Source organism: Pleurodeles waltl, chromosome 4_1 (genome assembly GCF_031143425.1).
Source record: "Pleurodeles waltl isolate 20211129_DDA chromosome 4_1, aPleWal1.hap1.20221129, whole genome shotgun sequence".
In the NCBI taxonomy this organism is placed as follows: Eukaryota; Metazoa; Chordata; class Amphibia; order Caudata; family Salamandridae; genus Pleurodeles; species Pleurodeles waltl.
In genome coordinates this window covers 203910981-203925006 of record NC_090442.1, presented here as the reverse complement: position 1 = coordinate 203925006, position 14026 = coordinate 203910981, and the positions used below count along the sequence as shown (strand labels likewise).

Below are 14026 nucleotides of genomic sequence, written 5' to 3'. Positions count from 1 at the left end.
GCTCCACCACCTGTGTTCCAGGGAGCACGCTCGTTGTCAGGAGAGGAGTCCCAGAGAACCCCAGGATGCATGGGGGACAATCCGATGCATCCTGGGGGCTCCACCGTGGACCCCAAGTACTGCCAAACCAGCTCTCTGAGGCTTGCACTGCAGATACAGTTGCTGCCACCTCACAGATAGGGTTCTAAAACAAAGCATTTCCTTTGGCAGGAGGGTGTTACACCCCCTCTCTTTGGAAATAGGTGTTAAAGGCTGGGGAAATGCTTTGAAGGGCGCGGATGGTGCCCTCCTTGCATAAGCCAGTCTACACTGGTTCAGGGAACCCCCAGTAACTGCTCTGGTATGAAACTGGACAAAGGAAAGGGAAGTGACCACTCCCCTGTCCACCACCAACCCAGATGTGGTGCCCAGAGCTCCTCCAGTGTGTCCCAGACCTCTGCCATCTTGAATCCAGAGGTGTGAGGGCACTCTGGAGGCCTCTGAGTGGCCAGTGCCAGCAGGTGACATCAGAGACCCCTCCTGATAGGTGCTTACCTGACTAGGTGGCCAATCCTCCTCTGAGGGCTACTCAGGGTCTCTCCAGTGGGCTTTTCCTCAGATAACGACTTGCAAGAATTCACCAAAGTTCCTCTGCACCTCTCTCTTCGACTTCTGCCAAGGATTGACCGCTGACTGCTCCAGGACGCCTGCAAAACTGCAACAAAGTAGCAAGAAGACTACCAGCGACATTATAGCGCCTAATCCTGACGTCTTTCTCGACTGTTTCCTGGTGGTGCATGCTTTTGGGCTGTCGGTCTTCATCCTGCACTGGAAGCCACAAAGAAATCTCCCGTGGGTTGATGGAATTTTCCCCCTGCTCCAGCAGGCACCAGACTTCAGCATCACCGGTACTCTGGGACTCATCTCATCCCGAAGAGCGTGGCCCCTGGAACACAGGGGGTGGATCCAAGTGACCAAGACTGTCCAGTGGTCTAACTGTCCGAATTTGGAGGAGGTAAGTCCTTGCCTCCCCTCTCCAGACAGTAATCCTGTGCACAGCATGAACTGCTAGGGCTTCTTGCACATTTCAATGAAATCCTTTGTGGACAGCCAAGCCCAGGTCCCCAGCACTCTATCCTGCAATGCTCAGCTCCCTGAGTTGATCTCCGGCTTCGTGGGACCCTCCTTTGCAGTGTTGAGATGACCTCCGTGTTCAGACTTCTTGAACCAGTGTTCAAGTGCTTCTGTAGGTGCTACCTTCTTGTGTGTGGGCTCTCTAAGTTGCTGAGGGCCCCCTCTGTCTCCTCTCCCAAGTGGCGACATCCTGGTCCTTCCTGGGCCCAGGCAGCAGCCTTTTTCTTCAACTGCAACTCTTGCAGCTAGCAAGGCTTGTTTACGGTCTTTTGCCAAAGAAACAACTCTACCTCCTCCAGTACTCCGTGGGACATCTTCTGCATGAAGGAGAACTTCCTAGCACCTTTTGTTGTTGCATAATCTTCAGCTTCTTTCATCTGGAGGCAGCCATTCTGCACCTTCATCTGGGGTTTAGTGGGATCATGCCCCCCTGGACACTTTCAAGACTCTTGGAGTTGGTCCCCTTCCTTTGCAGGTCCTCAGGTCCAGGAATGCGTCTTCAGTGCTTTGCAGTCTGTTGTGGTCTTTGCAAAATCCTCTATCACGAGTTTAGTGTGTTTCTGGAGAAATAGTAGTACTTTACGCCTACTTTCCAAGGTCTTGGGATGGGGTATCTTGGACACCCTTAGTGTTTTCTTACACTCCCAGTGACCCTCTTTACACTACACTAGCCGAGGGGTCCATTCGTGGTGCGCATTCCACTTTCTTAGTATATGGTTTGTGTTGCCCCTAGGCCTATTGCATCCTATTGTATTCTACAGTGTTTGCACTACTTTCTGACTGCTTTACTTACCTGATTTTGGTTTGTGTGTGTCTTTTGTGTATTTTACTTACATCCTAAGGGAGTATATCCTCTGAGATATTTTTGGCACATTGTCACTAAAATAAAGTACCTTTATTTTTAGTAACACTGAGTATTGTGTTTCTTATGATATAGTACCTATAAGATATAAGTGGTATAGTAGGAGCTTTGCATGACTCCTAGTTCAGCCTACGCTGCTCTGCTATAGCTACCTCTATCAGCCTAAGCTGCTAGAACACTACTAATCTACTAATAAGGGATAACTGGACTGGCACAAGGTATAAGTACCATCAGGTGCCCACTATAAGCCAGGCCATCCTCCCACACTCATACCCAATTGGCTTATTTAATTTACTTGTAAGTCCCTAGTTAAGTGCACTACATGTGCCCAGGGCCTGTAAATTAAATGCTACTAGTGGGCTGCAGCACTGCTTGTGCCACCCACATAAGTAGCCCCCTAACCATGTCTCAGGCCTGCCTCTGCAGTGCCTGTGTGTGCAGTTTCACCGACACTTCGACTTGGCATTTCAAAGTACTTGCCAAGCCTTAAACTCCCCTTTATCTACATATAAGACACCCCTAAGGTAGGCCCTAGGTAGCCCATAGGGCAGGGTGTTGTGTGGACAAAAGGCAGGACATGTATCTGTGTAGTCTACATATCCTGGTAGTATAAAACTTCTAAATTCATTTTGCACTGCTGTGAGGCCTGCTCCTTTCATAGGCTAACTTTAGGGCTACCCTTATATACTGTTTGAGTGGTAGCTTCTGATCTGAAAGGAGTAACAAGGTCATATTTAGCATGGCCAGAATGGTAATAGAAACTCCTGCTGACTGGTGAAGTTGGATTTTATATTACTATTTTAGAAATTCTACTTTTAGAAAGTGAGCATTTCTCTACACTCAAAGCCTTCTGTGCCTTCCAATCCACGTCTGGCTAGGTTTAGTTGACAGCTCCCTTGTGCATTCACTCAGACAAACCTTAAACACAGGATGCTCACTCACACTTGCATACATCTGCATATTGAATGGGTCTTCCTGGGCTGGGAGAGTGGAGGGCCTGACACTTACATGTCAAAGGATAGTAGCCTGCCCTCACACAAAGGACTGCCACACCCCCTGCTGGGACCCTGGCAGACAGGATGGAACTGAAAGGGGACCTTGTGCACTTCTAAGGGACTCTCTCCCCCACTTCAAAGGCACATTTGGGTATTTAAATAGGATCTCTAACCCTACCAACTTAGACACTTCTTGACAAGACACTCCTGGAGAAGAGAACCTGAACCAGAACCTGCAACCTGATAAGAAGAACTGCCTGGCTGCCCAAAGGACTCACCTGACTGCTTTTTGTGACAGACTGCTGCCTTGCTGCTCTCTGGCTGTGCTGAGAAGCGCTCTCCAAGGGTTTGGATAGAGCTTGCCTCCTGTTCCCTGAAGTCTCAGGACCAAAAAGACTCCATTCCTGCAAGAAGAACTCCCTGTGTGGCGGAAATTGACGCACAGCCAGCAGAAAATGGCGCTCAGCCTGCATTGCGGTGAAGAATTCACCGCACCCCAAACTGGAACAATGCAGCGCGTCTTCACGAGGAGAAGATCAACACAGCACCAGAGTAGCAACCGGAAATTCGACCCACGGCCCACTGGATCGACGCAAAGCTGAGCCGGAACAACGCAGCCTGACTTCCTGAGAGGAATCGAAGCAGCGCCTGCCATGCGGTAGAAATTTCCACCCAATGCCCACCGGATCGATGCAGCCCCTGTTACTTTGCCATGCCAGCGCCGGATTTCCACGCATCATCCCCGGGACGTCCGAAAACCCTGCAACCTGAAGAGGATCTAAGATCGAGCACCAGAAAGCAACGCAAAGCCTTCCCTGCGTGAAAAATAAACAACGCATCGCCGTGTGCGGCCTGGGAAATTGACATACTCCTCCCTGTTTTCCACGCATCTCCTCATCTGTGGTTCCTTGCGGAGATTTTTTACGCAAACCAGGTACTTTGTGCTTGCAAGAGACATTTGTTGCTTTTAAGAGACTAAAGACACTTTATATCATTTTTAGAGTGAAATTCCAACATATACTTATTGCATCTTAATCGTTTTGACCTGCATTTATCCAGATAAATAATATATATTTTTCTAAACACTGTGTGGTGTATTTATGTGGTGTTCTACTGTTTTATTGCATGATTAATTGCACAAATACTTTATACATTGCCTTCTAAGTTAAGCCTGACTGCTCTGTGCCAAGCTACCAGAGGGTGGGTACAGGATAATTTGGATTGTGTTTGACTTACCCTGACTAGAGTGAGGGTTCCTGCTTGGATAGGGGGTAACCTGACTGCCAACCAAATACCCCATTTCTAACACACTACATCAACAGCCATCACCACCATCACCTCATCAAGCAACACACACACCTCACTTGCAGACACCTCCACAACATCCATCCACGTGTCCCCTTTGTCCTCTCCCACCCTGTCTGCACCCCTCTTAAGAGATACACGTGCACGCACTCAGACACCCAACAGACATCCACCTCACACACGCACACTGTCCATGCACCTGCACCCAAATCCAGTAGACATACACCTCCGACAACCACTTCCTCAACCTCCACTCCCATCCCTCCTCCCACATCCCACCCCAACGTCCCTAAGAAGCTTTTCCTTGCCCAACCTGACCTCTCCCCCCGTAAGAGCAGGGTCCCAACGACCCAGCCCAGCACCTCAGCCAAACAGTCTGCCACTGCTCCCATCAAATCATCAGCTGCTGGTACAAATGGTCCCCAGAGTGTGACGGCTGCCACTCCTACTGAGGGCACACCTCCGGGTCAGAAAGAGAGAACTAGAGTGATGAAAAGCAAGGGACAGGAGACGGGGACAGTGGAGGCAACTCCTAGTCCTGGAGGCAAGGACACATGTCAAAGGCCATGGGAACCCGTCACAAGAGGGGACACGTGGATCCCCCTCCACCAGCAAAGAAAGGAAAGTTTACCACCCAACCATCAATGAAAGGGAAGGTTCCCACTTAACCACCAATGAACGGCAAGAGGCCCCCTCAACAACCAATGAAAGGGAAGGTTCCCCTCAACTACCAATGAAAGGCAAGAGGCCCACTCAACCACCAATGAAAGGCAAGAGACCCACTCCACCAGCAGAGGGCAAGGAGCCCCCACCTCCAACACAGGCACAGCAGCCCTCACCTCCAGCTGAGGCACAGGAGCCCCCGGCTCCAGCACAGGCACAGCAGCCCTCATCTCCAGCTGAGGCACAGGAGCCCTCACCTCCACCACAGGCACAGCAACCCTCACCTCCAGCACAGGCACAGGAGCCCTCACCTTCAGCACAGGCAGAGCAGCCGTCACCTCCAGCTGAGGCACAGGAGCCCCCACCTCCACCTACAGCACAGGCACATCAGCCCTCACTTCCAGCAGAGGGCATGTAGGCCACCTTCCAGGGACTGTTGTACAAGGAGCCCCCCCCCCCCCAGAACCAGTGGGCAAGCTCACCACTTCAGAGACTGTGGCCTTGCACTGCCCACCAAAGACAAATGGGCATGGGGCCCCTTAAGAACCAGTGGCAAGTTCCCCACTTCAGCTGAGGTGCCCACCCACCCCTCCTCCCTTCCCCTAGGGTGCCTGCCCATTTCCAACATGATGCCCCTGAACAGTGGATTCCAGATTGTGTCAGGAGTCAAGTTGGGCCTTGGACTGTGCCCGGTGGCCATGTGGCCTGTACTTTGGACTGGCCATTGGCCCATTCTAGACATTGTCACCTGCATTTGTATTCGAATGGACAATACGGTGGCTGTTGGCATCAAATTACAGTGATTGTTGATTATCATTTTGGTCCTTGTTTCATTTTAATGCATGTCCTGTGACACTGGTTTACCTCTTCAGCTGGTTCTGTGTATGGTGTGTATGGTCTGAGTGTGAATGGTGTGTGTTGTGTGTGTCACTCTCCTTTTCCTCCGTCCCTCCCTTGTGTGCTAGGTGGCTGTACTCACTGTTGTCGTCTTTGTCGGCCTTGGTGTTCCAGGAGGGCCATGGCATAGAAGAGCATCGGGAAGACTTGAATTTCCGGTTCCATGGTGGCGGCGGAGTCCTCTGTATACTTGTTGGTGAATCTTTTGTTTTCTGTGTTATGTTTCTGCCAGGCTTTCGATAGCGTTGATACCGTCCTGGAAATCCTGGCGGTTCCCTATGTCATAATATGGTAGGCTGTACCTTGTCTTCCGCCTAGTTGTTGATGGCTACTGCTATGGTTAGTGGTGTTAACGGCCTGGCGGTTGGTGTGGTACATTGGCTGTCTATGGGAGGTATCACCGCCATGGTCATAATTTGGGGTAATTACCACCAGCCTGTTGGCGGTATTATCGCCACTTTAACAGTCACCACCAATGACATAATGACCACCATAGTGTCTATGTCTATGGGATGTGTAAAATTGCAGCCATACCGGTTTGCACAGTGTTTCTGAATCTAAGAGGATGTGGCTGGGCATATTCAGACAGTCACAGCCCTGTGCCGGTTGTCTGCCACCTCACAGGGAGGAGTAGTGGAAATACACAGCCCACCTCCGCATTGCTGCCTAACCCTGAGGGGCTGTTCAAATGTGATCTTTTTTGTTAATTAAAAAAGATAATCTTCATGCGGCACATGTGAAGACTGAATAAACAAGGGTGTATCCTGCCTTAAAGCAAGACAGATAAAAACCACAAGTCAGATGTTTTAAGAAGGGAAACTGTGTGTAAGAATGGAAACTGTGTGTAGAGGGCAGATACTTGAGGTTTACACACCCATGGAGGGTTTCTTGCAGATACACATTTCCTAGAGGAGTTACTATCGCCACCCCTATTATCTTATATGTCCTGCTTGTTACTGCTTACTTCAAATAATTAACCTCTGTTTATTTAATGCTTTTCACAGGGCTCAAACGTGATTAGCAGATGTTAAGGAATAAAGTGACAGCCCAGGGTGACACAGTTAATGGTTGAAGCGTGCCAATGTTATGAAAATGAAACTCTAAAAGCATGATCACATATTTCTGAGCCCATTCCCCTTCACAAAGCCTGTGCATAATTAGCGTGTTGGAGCAAGTATGAAACCCCCCACAGGAATCATACACACAACCACATTCTCAATCGTCTTTCGAACTACTCATTTGAAGTTTGCGGCGAGCAGGGCTACTCCAGACCATTAAGGAGAAAAAGTATGAAGGACAGGGTGCAAAGTGCTGGTGCAAATAACTAGGGCTTGTTTCATATTTATAATGTAGTTGTGATAGGTTTTATCTCTGCCTCTCTCTCCAGCCCTTTCCCTCTGTCACCCCATCCCTCCTCTCTTCCACCCCATCGCCTTACTGCCACACCTCCCCTTTTCACTGCACCTCCAGAGCCCCGACACACTGCTATGTGAGACCACCATGCCCATCCCTACCATTACATTATCATGGAGTGTAATGTGTGTGCTTTGTACTTTGACTCATATTATTATATGAGGCATGTGTTTATGTTTTGTGCAAGCCAATATTTAATTTGAGACAGTGGTTGGCAAAGGCCCATATTTGTAGGAGGCGACCAGAATTTTAAAGCCAGGGACATATGGCAAAAAATAGAAGGACTAAAATTTTACATTAAGTGAGCACACATAATGAAAGCACTCATCAGCCCAGAATTACAGAAGAGGCACTAATAACATAACATAAATAAAAATGCAATTTTTAAGCCAGTGTGATGACGGTTAATTAAATTGCTTTCTGATTACACCAGCGCAATATCTTGCTTTGGACCCTTTTTAAAAGACAAGCACAGAAGCAAAAGATTTTGAGGCCTAACTACACATGGTAAACCCTTTAAACACATCCAACTGCCCTCCCCTGACCAACTTCCTTCCCCTCACCTCACACACTACAGCAAAGCGAGCATTGGATTGTGGACTGTAGTATGCCGCTTGTATGGGTTCCAGGTAGCGATGGACTGGTCCTGGAGGGAAAGCTATGAAGGATCGCAGTCCGCGGTATAGTTTAGGACGGAATGACGCCTCTCATTACAGTGTGGTAGCACCTCCATGAGTCCCTCGCGGTGGGGCAAAGAAGCCATCAAGTAGCCCTCCACGATGTCCTTTGCAGCCGAGCGCTCCTTCTCCTGGAGCACAGTCCGATCCCTACAGTCATGCCTCTCAGTCTGGTAGTGATGGGGCCATGCTCCTCCTCCTGGAGGGTGTAGGGTTCTAGGTGGTCCCTGATCTTCAGTGATGGGGGCATTGTCACCAACCCTGGGCCGCAGCGGTCAGCTTCCCCTAGTAGGGGCTCTAGACGGGCCCCGATCTTCCATGGCAGTGGGGTCCGCTGAACCAGCCAGGGCCGTGGAGGTGATCTTCCCCTCAAGTAGGGGCTCTAGGCAGGCTCTCGATCTTCACTGGTGGAGGTCTGCTGTGCAATACATGTGTGTCAAGGAGCAGAGCGTTAGGCTCAGCCCTGACCGCTCACCTCCGTCCAGGCACAACCTCCTCCCTACAGCTACACCCTGCACAGGGGAGCATGTGGGGAGGGAGAGAGAGAGGAAAACAAGACTGGATCCTTGGGGGTGGGTGGAGAAAGAGAGAGGAAACCAGGATCGGGTCCCCGGGGGTGCGTGTGCACCATGTAGACATAGCTGTAAGGTTTCAAATTGCTATGCCCTATATTTTTATAATTACTGAAATACTGTGTGACATTTCAATGACTAAAAGTGCCACTTTCTCGCAAGTATGATCATGCTATGAAGACGAGGGAACATTCAAATATAGTAATATATTGAGAATCCTATACCTTATGTATTACATTAGCGCCACCTTGTGGCCTTCAATAAACAGTGCACGGTACTTGAGAAATGGGAACAAGAGGTTTTTTCCTCACTTTCAGGACACAGTTCTTTTGCAAGACAATTTCAGGCATTGCAGTAAATGCTGAAAAATGACCTGAAATTGTATTATTCTAATGCGTGACACGTGACACTTAACAGGAGTCACGTAGAGAAGTGCAAATTGTTAGGGGGTACTTAAAACACAGTATCTTGAGGGCAAATGCCTGTTTTTTTATCACTGTGCATGTAAACATTTTCAGTGAGACCTGACAGACGCCTCAGCATATCTGCCTGAAAGCACCTGTACCCGACTATTTAATAAAGAATACATACACTAGTGGAATGGTTGAAGGAGGCTGAACCATACCATTTAGTACAGGTATAGTAATTACATGTTTAGCCTTGAATGCCACAAATAACATAACAGCATAAAACAGACAGGACCATTAGTAATAATTAAAAATGTACTCATTTTATAATGATAAAGTCATGATTCATCAGTTTTGTACCACCTTTTTATATCGTATAGTCTTTTTAATATGTGTGTTTGGCATACAGTAAATCTCTAAAACAGAAAAGTAAGTATGGCACAGGGTCAAGACAGGATCATAATTTAAAATAGCCATTGAAAGAGACTTCATGATGGTTGTGTGTTTATATGCTTAACTTTTATGCAAAATACAAGGTTGTTGATCTGAACAAATAGTGTGAAAATGCTATGGTAATCAGAGCCCTTTATATTTATAATTCATGTGTTTTATTTAACTGTGCAGTCTCCTGGGAGCGTTTGCTTTTCCAGGGTGTTGTGTTATGGTTTTTAGCAGTATATTACTTGTGACTAGTACATAATTCAAAATGTGTGGTTGTCAGGTGTTTATGAAATGTGGCCAAAAATGAGGTATGGTCTAAAACTGCCTATGATTGTTGTTTTGTAAGGCCAAATTTGTCTCTTCTCTTCGTAGGATCTCCCTCAGCTAACGTGGATTCCTGAGGAAACGGCAGCCTTTCAGCAAAGTACACCGATTTCAAGCTTTGTAGTTCAGAGACCTGTGTTTGCCTGCCAACCTCAACAACGTTGTCTTATTTAGTTATTTTACTTATATTCTGAAAATGTTGTCTTGTGTATGTGTGCTTTTTTACAGGATATGATGCTGAAGTACAGATGGGGGTTGACGCGCTACAGCAAATCCTAAAGGCTCAAGACGCAGCGTCCATAGTGCAGCAGGATACAACTCTTGCAAGTAAATAAAATGGGCCCTTCTGTAAACACTATGGCCCTCATACAACCCTGGTAGTAAATGCTGGCTACTGCCGTGCTGACGGCCGCCAACATACAGTGACCGCGGCGGTATTCCGCTGCGGGTATTATGACTCACACAGAGAAATCCGCCACTATACAGACACCCACACAAGTCCACCAGACCAAAGGTCAGTGATAAATTGGCAGTACCAAAACCCACACTGTTACGCCAACAGGAATACGCCCACAGTATCAGGACCCACGAATCACTGTGGCGGTGTTTCAACCGCAGTAAACCATTGGCAGTACACAATGCCGCTCTCAAAATACACACACACTAACAAAACTACACCACATTGGACAATTCATACTATACACACCTGACACACATACACACACCACACCCACACACTCAGACCACTATAAAACACACACTCACATTACCCACAACCCTTTCAACGAAACAAAAGGATTTCCAACAGAGAGAGACACAAGCCAGGAGTACCCACTCAATCAGAGCCACAGAACACCATCATCCATACACCATCCAAGTACCTCACACCACACACCCCAACACAACACCCCACACACCCTCACACATACCACTCACACCACATCCATGGTATCCCAAAGACACCCCAGGTTTTCAGAGGAGGAGCTAAGGGTCATGGTGGAGGAAATAATCCGGGTAGAGCCACAGCTGTTCGGATCACAGGTGCAGCAGACGTCCATTGCAAGGAAGATGGAGCTATGGCGGAGAATCGTGGCCAGGGTCAACGCCATGGGACAACACCCCAGAACAAGGGATGACATCAGGAAGAGGCAGAACGACCTACGGGGGAAGGTACGCTCCGTGGTTGCAAGACGCCAGGTAGCTGTACAGAGGACTGGCGGTGGACCCCCACCTCCTCCCTCACAACTAACAACATGGGAGGAGCAAGTCTTGGCGATCATGCATCCTGAGGGCCTCGCAGGAGAAGCAGGAGGACTGGACTCCGGTAAGTCACATTTTCACTACTTTATCCCCCACCCTACCTGCATGCCATCACAAACTCCCACCCCTACCCACACCCCCATCACCCCACCACCTCATACATACCCCTCTATCACAACCCACCCATCCCAATACCAAGCCCTGCATGCCACAACAATGCATGGACCCCATCATAGTCCTGCATGGACACCCATCACCACAGCATGCCCATTAGAGAGAATCCCCTAGCCCACAAAATCACCACACACACACAAGGAAAAGCTGACAGGGCAATCACAACCATACAGGGAAACACACCCATGCACAAGATGGCACACGCAGATACAATAACACTGCATTTGTATCCCCACAGGACCCTTACTCAATGTCACCGGAGCGGAGGTGCCAGCAACATCCAGTCCCCCCAGAGAAGAGGCCCACAGTGATGACAACAGCTCTGCACGCCTGGATCACGATGACCAACCTGACCCATAAGGGACCTCTGGACAGTCGGTTACCCTGCCACAGTCCCAACCCACCACAGAGCCTCCCCCTCAGGAAACACCACCACAGCACCCACCCAGCGGGCCCATGCCACTGTCCCCAGGACATGTCAATCAGCAGTGTGTCCACCACTACAGGGACCCCAGGCAACCCCACAAACCCAGGACGATCAGGCACCTGGGGTCAGTGGCAGTGGGCACACGGTTCAGGGCACAGGACAACAGGGAAACTGGGAGGACGGCTGTGCGACAGGGGTAAGACAGGCCCAGGGAACCCACTCTCCAGGAGACACTCACCAACATCCTGGGAGCATACCACCATTCCCAGGAGACGATGGACCATATACTGGCCAAGTTTCAGGAGACCCAGCGGATGCAGGAGGGACAGTACCTGGGGATCAGGGAGGACCTCAAACATATCTACACCATCCTGGTCACCATTGCAGGGGTGCTGGCTGACATGGCCAGCACCATGCGGGAGGCAGCGGCACACCAATGGGCCCCTGACATTAGCCACACCGAAGAACAGCCCTCCACCTCCGCCGGCGCTAGTCGACAGGATGCCCCGCCACAGGAACAACAGACCACCAGCACCCCACCCCCTGCAGAAAGAGAACCACCCCGCAAACGGTCCCTGCAATCCAGGCAGAAGCCAGAGAACATTGCCAAGACCCCGGCCAGGAAATAAGACCTCCTGATTGTCACCCTTCTGTCCCACTCTGTCACCATGTCCACCTTGAACTGCCATTACCCCCTTCCCATGCCCCCTTGGACAATGCACCTCTGATACCAAGAGACAGGACTCTAACTGGACATTCCTCCACCATCACCCCAGCCCATTGCACATCCCCCTCTACTTATGAGCACTTAAATAAACACCCTTGGAACAAATACAAATTTGGAGTCTGTCAAATGATTCAAAATGTATTAGTACAACATCATGAAAGCATTGCAAGTCATATGTACAGTTATATTTACATTGGAATGACCTTTACTGGGCAGCAGCAAACATACCAGAAGCCACAGTGGGCCACAGAGATCTGAAAATAGAGATGCCAAAGGGTACAGTAAGTGGCCATAGACCTAGGGAAATGAGGCTGCCATGTACAATGTCTAACAGAAAACTGAACAGTTGAGTGAAGTTACAGTGTCTTACCTGTGTGTCACTGGAAGTACTGCTGTATAATATTACTTCTGTTGTCCACATCTTCTTCCTCTGCCTCCTCCTCCTCACTGTCCACAGGCACCACCGCTGCCACAAGACCATCTCCAGGCTCATCCTCCTGCAGAAAAGGCACCTGGTGTCTCAAGGCCAGGTTGTGCAACATGCAACTTGCAACATGCAACAAAGATCTGACACACCTTCTTGGGTGAGTAGTACAGGGATCCACCTGTCAGATGGAGGCACCGGAACCTGGCCTTCAGGAGGCCAAAGGTTCTTTCAATTATCCTCCTTGTTCGCCCATGTGCCTCATTGTAACATTCCTCTGCCCTTGTCCTGGCATTCCTCACTGGGGTCAGTAGCCATGAGAGGTTGGGGTAATCAGAGTCACCTGAAAACATTGAGGGACAGCTGTTAGACACACACTAACCCTTAGGGACAACCCCATACCCAGACACCAACTTATACTGGGTGGGGACCTTGGGCTCACCTATTAGCCACACCCGGTGCCTCTGGAGTTGAGCCATCACATATGGGATGCTGCTATTTCTCAAGATAAATGCATTATGCACAGAGCCAGGATACTTGGCATTCACATGGGAGATGTACTGGTCCACCAAACACACCATCTGCACATTCATAGAGTGATAGGTTTTTCTATTCCTGAACACTTGTTCATTTCTCCAGGGGGGGGGACAAATGCTACATGTGTTACATCAATGGCACCAATGATGTTGGAGATATGTCCCCGGGTATAAAATTCAGCTTTCACTGTGGCCAAATCCTCCACCTGTGGAAATACAATATAGCTGCACATGTGTTTCAGCAGGGCTGACAACACTCTGGTCAACACGTTTGAGAACATTGGCTGAGAGATCCCTGATGCCATGGCCACTGTTGTTTGGAAGGATCCACTTGCCAGGAAATGGAGCAGTGACAGGACCTGCGCTAGAGGGGGGACACCTGTGGGCTGGCGGATAGCTGACATCAGGTCTGGCTTCAATTAGGCACACAGTTCTTGGATTGTGGCCCGATCAAGTCTGTATGTTAGGATAATGAGTCTGTCCTCCATTGTTGCAAAGTCCACCAGGGGTCTGTACACCGTAGGATGTCGCCATCTCATATTCATCCTCAGCGGTTGAAGCCTATGGAAGAAAACGGCCAGCAGAAGGTCATATTCACACATCTATTGAAATAATGATGCATCTTTTCCTTCACACAACCAGTATGTGGAGTCAGTTGCTGTGCCAATGTCCGCTGTGACGCAGTTAGGTGCCATGCCCTGTGCCCCCCTGAAATGGCGGCTACCTGACCTCTGAGGAGGGACAAGTGTAAATGAGGTAATTCCGCTGGCGTTGTGCGCCATTGCAGTAGGCGGTCGATGACCGCCGCG

General features: G+C 49.3%; 1 protein-coding gene across 1 annotated transcript in view; it reads right to left on the bottom strand.

Annotated features, from left to right (window-relative positions):
* The window catches only part of LOC138287577 (sodium- and chloride-dependent GABA transporter 2-like), a 731527-nt gene that overhangs the window by 141175 nt on the left and 576326 nt on the right, over positions 1-14026 (bottom strand). The window lies entirely within an intron of this gene.